This window comes from Anopheles gambiae, chromosome 2, assembly GCF_943734735.2.
Source record: "Anopheles gambiae chromosome 2, idAnoGambNW_F1_1, whole genome shotgun sequence".
In the NCBI taxonomy this organism is placed as follows: Eukaryota; Metazoa; Arthropoda; class Insecta; order Diptera; family Culicidae; genus Anopheles; species Anopheles gambiae.
The window spans coordinates 57,797,842-57,807,353 of record NC_064601.1 but is presented as its reverse complement, the minus strand read 5'-3'; the positions used below and the strand labels follow the sequence as shown (position 1 = coordinate 57,807,353).

The 9,512-nt window shown below is 32.6% G+C and overlaps 1 long non-coding RNA gene across 2 annotated transcripts; it reads left to right on the top strand.

Moving 5' to 3' along the window:
* Positions 1-1,881: 1,881 nt before the first annotated feature.
* Positions 1,882-8,855, top strand: LOC133391414 (uncharacterized). 2 transcript variants are annotated; one of them, XR_009764908.1, is made up of 3 exons: positions 1,882-2,131; positions 4,670-4,805; positions 4,871-8,855. It is a non-coding gene; the product is annotated as an uncharacterized LOC133391414 (long non-coding RNA). The 2 variants fall into 2 exon arrangements; XR_009764907.1 differs by having other exon boundaries at positions 1,882-2,255.
* The last annotated feature ends 657 nt before the right edge of the window (positions 8,856-9,512 follow it).

Here is a 9,512-nt window from a genome sequence, read left to right as displayed (position 1 = left end):
GACTTTTCTTGTACCAAATATCGCCAATTTCACGACATATAATGCACTAACTTAAGAGAAACATAAATATTTGTAAGCCAGTTCGCGCCGTACGCTATAACCATCAAACTGTCAATTTTCTTCAATGTTTGCTTTGTTTAAATGTCGCATCAAAAAGGCTCTCAAAACGGGCTAAAATAAGTACAGTGGAGCGCCGTTTATCCGGGTACCTATTATCCGGTTGTCCGTTTATCCGTGCTGTTGAAAAATGACAGTTCACTACAAAGATGACATTGCGTGCTGAAGAAGATATTTAAAAAAAATGGTTATCAGAGCACATTTTCTTAACAAAAAACGCTATAATTCATGGTACATTTCCAATATTATCATCGGAAAAAAATGAAGTTTAGAATAACTGGCTAGGATATACCGAAACATAAAATAAATTTCAAAAACGAATCAGGAATATGTAAAAAAAAAAATAAATGCTTTGACTCATTATCCGTGTTTTTCGACTATCTGTGCGAGGTCGAGTCCCGAAGAGCCTGGATAATCGGCGCTCCACTGTAACATAAGATTAATAATTAAAGTGCTTTTTAACTCCAATCATAGGAAAGTAAGAGTGTTAAATTACTTTAAACATTTTTTTTGTACATATTTACATTGATAAAAACATGTTCTGACCCGTATTTGCGCTGCCGAAAATAGGAACACAGCCTGCCGAAGATAGGAACAAACTGCCGAAAATAGGAGCAAAATCAATCAATTGTTGGTTTTTGCGTGATAAACCATGTTTAAAGCTTCAAATTTTCGTAAGTAACGAAAAAGCCACAACACAGTCGATTTGAAAGGGCTTGTTCTAAAAGCTTAGAAGAAATAGTTCGAAAGCCCGATTTTCGCACTCGAAAATGCCAATATGGGAATTTCTCACACTGTGCCGGTATTGTTGGATGTTAGGACATTAGGATTGTTGGACATTTTGTCATCCACGTGACCAATCGGTGTAGATAATTCAAATTTAAAAAAATAACTGTAAGAAAATAAAAGCTTATGTTTTAAAGTAAATTAAAATTTAAACCAGACAAAAAACTTACATAAAACTAATTATATTAAATATATGATATATTCATTAACTATTCACTTTACGTTTTTGGACATTTTAGAATTTAATTACGATTGGTCTGAGTGCGTCTTAACTTTATTTAATTACTTATATTAACGATTCCTGAATTAATACATTATAAGTAATCAACAGTTTTTCTTTTTGTATCATCACATTAAAATAACTAATATAAGGACATTATTATCAACCAATTAACCCATCCACGACGATTCAAGCAGGGGTTCAACAAAAATGCTACTTGGGCTTAAGATACACAGGCGTTACGCATAACACTGAAATAGCGTCGTGGGCTGTTCCTTACTTTTACAAAATTATGTTTTGTATTAGATTAAAACGAGATAAACTATGTCGATTTTTTGTTTATTAATCATTCTTGAAAAAAAAAAAAAGATTTATTTGGTAGCTTCGAACCATTATTGTTGTTTCTATAAAATATGTTTTTCTTTCTGTTTGTTATGAAATAGGAGTTATGAGTTTTTTACGAATATGAGTTAAGCTATTTGAATTACATTCATTGCCTTAAAACTTAAATAACATCCAATTTTCAAAACAATGTTTGAAATGGTCAAAATTGTTACTTTGTTCCATTTCCAATTTTGACCAACTCAAAATGATGAGTGATGAGTTCCAATAAATTGGGAGATATTTGAAAGACAAGGGAACATTTGAGCTCACAAGGCCTAAAGCTTCAATTAGGAATAATGTCTTCCATTCGACACACACAAGGAACTCAATATTGCAAAATGAGTTACCATTCGCAGTAGGGATCATAGCTTTCGCTTATCCAGTGTGCGTCGTTGTCGTCATTTTTGCATTTAGTTCAGTGGCATTCAGTTCAGCGCAGGTGATTTTGGAACCAGAAGATGCTGGTAAAACCAATAGTAATGTTGTTCAAGATAATGGTTTAGTGAAGAATATTTAACCAAGCAGAAAACAGTGCCTTACTTGGTTCAGAATTAATGTGTAGAAAAATATTTTTTTGATATTATTTCATACACCCTTGTACCAGTGTATTTGCGGACAAAGCCAGTAAATAATTAAACGCCAGTTAACATATCGAATGTCTGCAATAAGTATAACATATTATCGTCTGTAAACACTTCATTTATTCCAGATTTATTTCTAATAAGTCTCTTGATTTCTATTACAGTAGGTAAGCAACAACACATTTTGCAAGTGTAGTCAAGAAAAAGGAGTGATAGTTATTATGGATTAAATTTGAGCTGTATCAAGTTTACAGTGTTGGTGTATCAAGTTTACAGCACCTAGATAATACACGCATGTGCAGTATCATTTAGTGATTTTTACGTGTAATATCATTAAATTTTTCGTATAGTCCCTAAGCCTTCAACACGCCCTCTAAAAACTGTTGTTGCAGTGAAAATAAACCACTATTGTATAAAAAAACAAGTATTTTGATTAATTAAAAACTCAGCTATATCAGTTATGTAATCAAACAGGAATTATGCTTTTTGTTTGTCAGCCAGTGATTTTTTTATCAGCTTTCTTAGCTTTATTTCTGTAACGATTGTTTTTTATTATTCATTTAAAATAAACCTAGCCACAAAACTACGCAGAATAACAATAGTTATTCTAGGGCGCCATTAAAGTTTCTTTGATGGTTTTTTTGTGTGAAAGTTTCAAGAATCGACCAAAAAACTCTTTATAAAAAAAGAATATTATATGTACTATTCATGAATTTTCTTTTTACTGTACAACATAGCTAATACTTATTACAAATTTGAATAATGATTAAATTGTTTTTAAATGGCAAATCAATCCATCCAAAGCTTTAATTTAACTATTGATGAGCAGAACGCTACAGTATGCTTTAAAAAAATCACTAAGATTTATTTTCTGTATCATTTGCTGTTGATATGTTTTATAATATTTTGTATGACTATGTTTTTTATGTACTTGCAATACACCATATTTTTTTGTTACTATAGCCCAATATATGGGCTATAAAAACGCATGATCATACATCTAAAATCTCGCTTTACTTGTTTCAACATACAGTTGTTTCTTGTATCCTTTACTACACCTAAGCAAACACTATCATGGTAGCGTAACCAATCACGCGGTCATGATGAATGTTGACTTTTTTGGTTAGACAGCTTGAATAAATAATTTTGTTCAGCCAATCTTTATTTTCTACAACCATCTAAACCATATTTCCAATCGAAAATGTATGTGTGTGCATGGTTTCATGTTGTTGAAGCTTCTTTTTTTAAAATAACTTTTATAAATGACAGGTTTCAAATAAAAATACGTAATGAGGTTTACATCGCTTATGCGCTTATGATGAAAAATGTAAAAATGATTCTTTATGAACCCATCAAATATATATATATATATATATATATATATATATATATATATATATATATATATATATATATATATATATATATATATATATATATATATATATATATATATATATATATATATATATATATATATATATATATATATATATATATATATATATATATATATATATATATATATATATATATATATATATATATATATATATACCTGTGTGTGTATGTATAATTACTTGTATCAATCATTGCATGATCGAAAATATAATAGATTTTCCTATCGAAATCCAGGTGTTGTAAGAACGGCACTTGAAACTTCTTTAATCTTTGTACATGCAGGGATACTCATTATAACAAATTTAAAATCTTATTTCAGCTTATCCCATGTTTATTTCATAATAAACATAAACATATACCTGCTAATTCGCATGTCAAAGTTTTGGGATAATAGCATAATTGGTATAATCCTCTGCGTCATATTGTCTCGTGCCATTTGTTTTAATCTTTTCCAAGCTTAACATAACGAACATAGTGATAAACCTTAGCTGAGATAAACCTGACTGGCTACCAACAAAACCATCTATAAAATATTCCAATTCGTACCGAATGCGAATGATCGTACCGTTAAGATTGCTTTAACTATTTGCTAAAAGGATGACTGTGATGAGCGCATTGAATTTTGAGACATGAGCACATTTCGGTGTAATAACATTTTTTCACGTATGTATTTTTCAGTTCTCTTTATAATTCACCATAAAAATAAAATTTTGTATTGCGTTTCCTGGCATAAAACAGTTTCCCCTTTCTTGTCTCTCCTGGAGGTTTTGTTTGAAGCTATAAAATTAGATGTACAAGGCTACATAGTAGGCAGGCAACACATATTCGTCCTGCGACTCTGTAAGGGAGGTTTTGGCCTGAAGTTATGGTTACCCCTATTCAAAATAGCCCTAGGGTAAAATTACCCTCGGCCATTTCGTTTTTCTATACACACTGTTTCACTTTCATGGCAAAAGGCGCAATTTTACCTTGACATAGCTGCACTATTACAACTACATCTACGTCTCCAAGATTTTCAGGACACATGCGCAATGAAAACAGGCAGACATTCTGTGTGGGGTGTTCCTTTTTATTGCACTGCGATTTTTGCTTCGCTTGACATCGAATCCATTTCGTTTTGATTTTCCGTGGCTGGCGAATGAAACCAAAGACTAACCTTTTCCATTCATTTTTTCCGTAGCTATACATTTACTTCTCCGTGTCTCTTTGGTTTGATAATACCGTTAAATCAACTATAAATACACGTATTTGTAATGATGCAATTGGAGCTAGCATGTAAAATATTTTATTTTACTGGCCATTTGCTGATTAAGGAAGTAAGGAAGTAGAAATAAGACCATCTATTTAAATTGTGTTAATTAGCTTTTTCTTTTTTTTTCAGTCTCACAAAAATTAATGAAACACAAGCTGTACTCTAAATGAAATGCTCACCATATAAGCAAGGAATGCAGTATTCGTATGTATGTGTACAGCGCAACATAAAACATCCAACTGCTTCTGAGATAAGTGAAAAAGATCACCCTAAAGAAGTTTAATCTGCAACGTTCTGCCTATAATATCGTAACCTTTATTCCCGCTTAAACCAACGGCGTCTTTTTTAAATTTCATGTAATGGAATGGAAAACGTTCGTACTTACTCCTAAATTGGTAGGTAATGCGGTACAACTGTGTGTTAAACTGTTATACAAACAATGAAACATCTCTAACTGCAATCCTTGCAATACAAATTGTTTCTGTAACTTGAAAATTGAGACGACTCTGTGTTCATGAAAGGTAGACAGAAACGTTCTGCATCATGAAAAGATAAGAGTACGATTTTTGGAAGGTGCAATCTTGGCACATCTTAGGTTTGTTGCCATATAACTTTTATAATATTATTTATGCGTATCCTTATTAATTAATTTTACAATATTATAACCTTGAAATTGTCAGCTTCACAGTATTTTTAAGGACTAAATAGACAATATTTTAACACGTGATTCTTCAAAATCTCATAGTTAGTTACTTTTTGCTTCTTTCTCTAACATAGGTGTATGTTTGAGCTGTAGTTATTCTATACATTCAAAGTAAATTAAATAATTGTCCAATGCTTAACAAGTTCTTCGATATGTATTGAAGAGTTTGTTTTAACTACGCAGTATAATTTATTTTGATAGTTTTTTAGAGATGAAGCGGTATCTGTTCCAATTGTCATGTTGACAAAAACATGTTTACTACGATTTATCTTCGTCGATTTATGTTCTACATCCACCCTGTAGATCCGAATTTGTTTGAATTTATATTAATAACAAATTCGGTTCTAGAGAGGTTTGTGTGGGGCATTTGTTAACAGCGGTTTAAAATACATATCGACGAATTCAGTGGTAATGTTAAAAGCACAAATTCAATAGTTGACAGGGAATCGAAGTTCAACCAGTGAGTTCGGACTGTATTTCTAAAAACAATTTTGATACGTAAATCAATTGATATATTTTCTCCAGCAAAATAAAATACATAGTTTTGTGTCATTTATGTAAACAGGTTAAGCAGACACTTACATTGTTATACCACTCCCATGTTTTCAACAATACCTCCATGTTTTTGATATACATCTCAAAAAATTATTAAAAGAATCTTTAAGAATTTTTGGAATTTATTAAAAAAACAAACACCTTTAAGACGTCTTTTCAGCTTGTTTCCAGCTACCGTTGGATTACGTACCGCTTGCTTTGGAACGTATGCCATGTCTTTGGCATCGAATGCGTGTGCAAATTAGCATGACGTTACCTTCGAATTTTCAATTCTCGACACGATCCTAGTTAATTTGGTCTGATCACAGGGTTATGCAAAATAATATCGTAGGTATTTAATAACTTTAGGATGCGTGTTACGGATTTTTCTTAAAGATAACGTAAATTTCATGTGACTTTTGATTCCAGGAGACAAACACAGCCCGAAATTAAAATAGTACCATCATGTTTTTTCAAAATAATTGCAGAATTATCATGTTGAAATAGACTATTTGACCTCTTTATTGCATATTACTTTGATATGTTAATGGTACATATTTCAATTACGGTGAAATATTCTCAAAAACAGATGTGAAATAAGAATGTAAAACCACGTAAAAAAGCTTTCTTATTTCTGTAGGAATTTCGTTTAGGTTACGATTCAGTTTCAATTAAAAATCATTAGAAAATACGTGATACTCAAAAAGCAGCAAAATTTTCATCATATTTTTGATTGACTACCAGTATTAGACTAGACGCAACAGTTGGCTAACGAAAATGATGCAAACAAATCATGGTAGAGGTATATTACGACCGTAAGGATGGTTCAAAACTCTTTTAAATAGCTACATGAGTCGCCAAAGTAATGAAAAATATAAACTACTGCTGTCTCTGAGAAAAAGGTTATTATGCCATTTTTGGCATAATATATGCAAAATTGTTTAAATCCACGAAAAAAATAAATTTTCAATCGTGTACATCCTTGTGGATCTAATTTGAATGCAGCGGATCTCTACAACTTGTATTGTTAAAATTTCTGGAAGTTTATTTCATGAATGAGTTTTCGTGTTAATTAATGAAAAAAAACTGGCGAAAAAACGAATGAAAGCAATACAAAATATTGTTTTTTGGTGTTTTAAACATCCTGACACCAAAGCGGGAAAGACGGACACTTTGTCATAGGGAAAGATGGACACCAAATTTGTTGAGTTATTTTACATCTTATATCAATTGGTGATGAATATATTTCTTCAAACACTTTAAATAATGGTATATTGAAGATATAAACCATTACAAAACTAAAAAAAGTAATAAATAAGCGAGAAATGAATCACCGGTCGAAATAGTAGCCATTCGTTATGCTATTACTCGCTCGACGGTGATGAGGTGCTTCACAAAATCCAACATCTTGTCAAGACTTGGAAAACTTTAAGCAATAAAAAGATGAGGCATTGATACGACATCGTTGAGGAATAGATGAGAAATTCTATGGAATTACAAACATCAAATGTTGAATTTTGACATGGCGGAAAATGGCTTAAAAATACTGGGGTCGTGGACTTTTTCGGAGAAATTTCCTAAAAGGAAGTTCTAGAGTGTTGTTCTGTAAGCTGGAGCAACGTCAGCTGTTAGTATGCAATATTTCAATAATGCTTTAGATGCTGCATTCTATGATATAATACAAGCGCCGGTTACAATTTCTAAATTCATGGCTGAATGAACCGTCATTGCAATTGGCCTACAATTGGTTTATGTACGAACGATGATGTGGAAAGCAATAGGATATGTTAAAATACTGTAAGCCTCTTCAATTTCCAACGTTTTGTATAGGTCTCTTACCCTTCACGTTGTCCATCTTTCCCATATCAGGTATCCAAACATTTCAAAACTGCACGAAAAAAAATAATGTTTTTCATTTATGAAAAAAAAAAACGCAAAAATCGATGGAAATTTAAAAGATTCAACACATTCTGACAAAACATTAGTTTAAGATAATGTTTGCTCATTTTCATTTTAGCTACGTTCCCCTACCATTTTCGTTGTTTAAAAAGTGGTTTATCAAATTTTGCAATAAATTAAGTCATACAATACAGGATCTTTGAGGATTATATAGACATGTTCAGTGAGTTGTAGTTTTGTTGAGGCATTTAATAGACTCTTTCAGCGAGATATTCAGCCGTATCGGGGAACTCGTTCGATCCCGGGAACGTTCGCCACGACGCTCATTTTCACTCATATCATAACCCTCTATAATAAAAAATTAGAAAACCGTTTATGTTTTGTACTGCCCAAGTCTATTTTATGCCTGAATAAAACTACAAGTTGCTGAACATATCTATATAATCCTCGAAAGCCCTGTATATACCTATCTCTACGGACACGCGTGAATTTGACGGGATGAGATGCGTATTTAGAGTGGTTAAAATCATGAAAAAAACTATTTTATCAAAATTATGAATCGTTTAACATGTTTTGGTTAACAAAACAAAATTCAAAATAACAAAATTCTGCATAATGCTAATTTATTGTAACAGTCGTTATTGTTTCATCGAACAAGTGAACCGATATCTTTTCGATGCCACATTTTGATCGTTGATCGCGGGAGTTTCGAAAAACACAAGGAGTAAGTTGATCAGCAATTCCGTTTGAGGCCACTTTATTTAAATTATTAATCATGTTTTTCAATGATATTAAGTTTTTTAGTTCTCGTTCACTCCTACATTTGATTTTGTTCAAAAATGTCACAACTTAACTAAATAAACTAAATGTAATCAACTCGTCCGTCATTTTGACGGATTTCGTAGAGATAGGAATACCACATATGTACTCGAACATTTATGAAAGTTATGAAAATAAAACTTATGCTACAAAATCATAGTAAGTTACGCCTTGCGATGGGATGGGATCCGAAGCCCTCCGAGAGGCTCTCCCATCCAACTCCTATTCCGACACGTCCTCGTCGTGCAGAGCGGTAACATGTGCCTCCATATATTCTAGCTTGGGGTCACGGGCTAGATCCAACCCCTTGGGCGGATGGTGGCATATGGCGAACCAGGAAGGGGGTGGGTATCCCGGGAAACTGGGTGCCTGAACGTCGGGGGGGGGGGGGTGCAACCCGATGCTAAATAAAACGACCACGTGAGCGCAAGGCCAGTCACCCAGTCTCACGGACAAAACGGCTACGGAAAGCAACAGGATATTACGAAACGGACCTAACGACGGGTTCCGTAGACCTAGTGTTAAGTTAAGATTGAGAGCTGTAATATTACATTCATGTTGATTCACTTATGATTTGGATATTCTTTATACTCGCTAGAATTTATATTTTTACCCCTAAATTAATGATTAATTAAAGTAATTTGTATATGTTACATGTATTATCATTATAGGAGGGTTCATAAATAATTAAAAACATGTGTAATGGTTAGGAAGATAGCTACGGTCGCCATGTAATGTGATGAGCGTACATACGGTACATCGATCAACGTCGCGGTAGGGCAGTGTTTCGCTGACATGTATAGAGGTGGAATAATA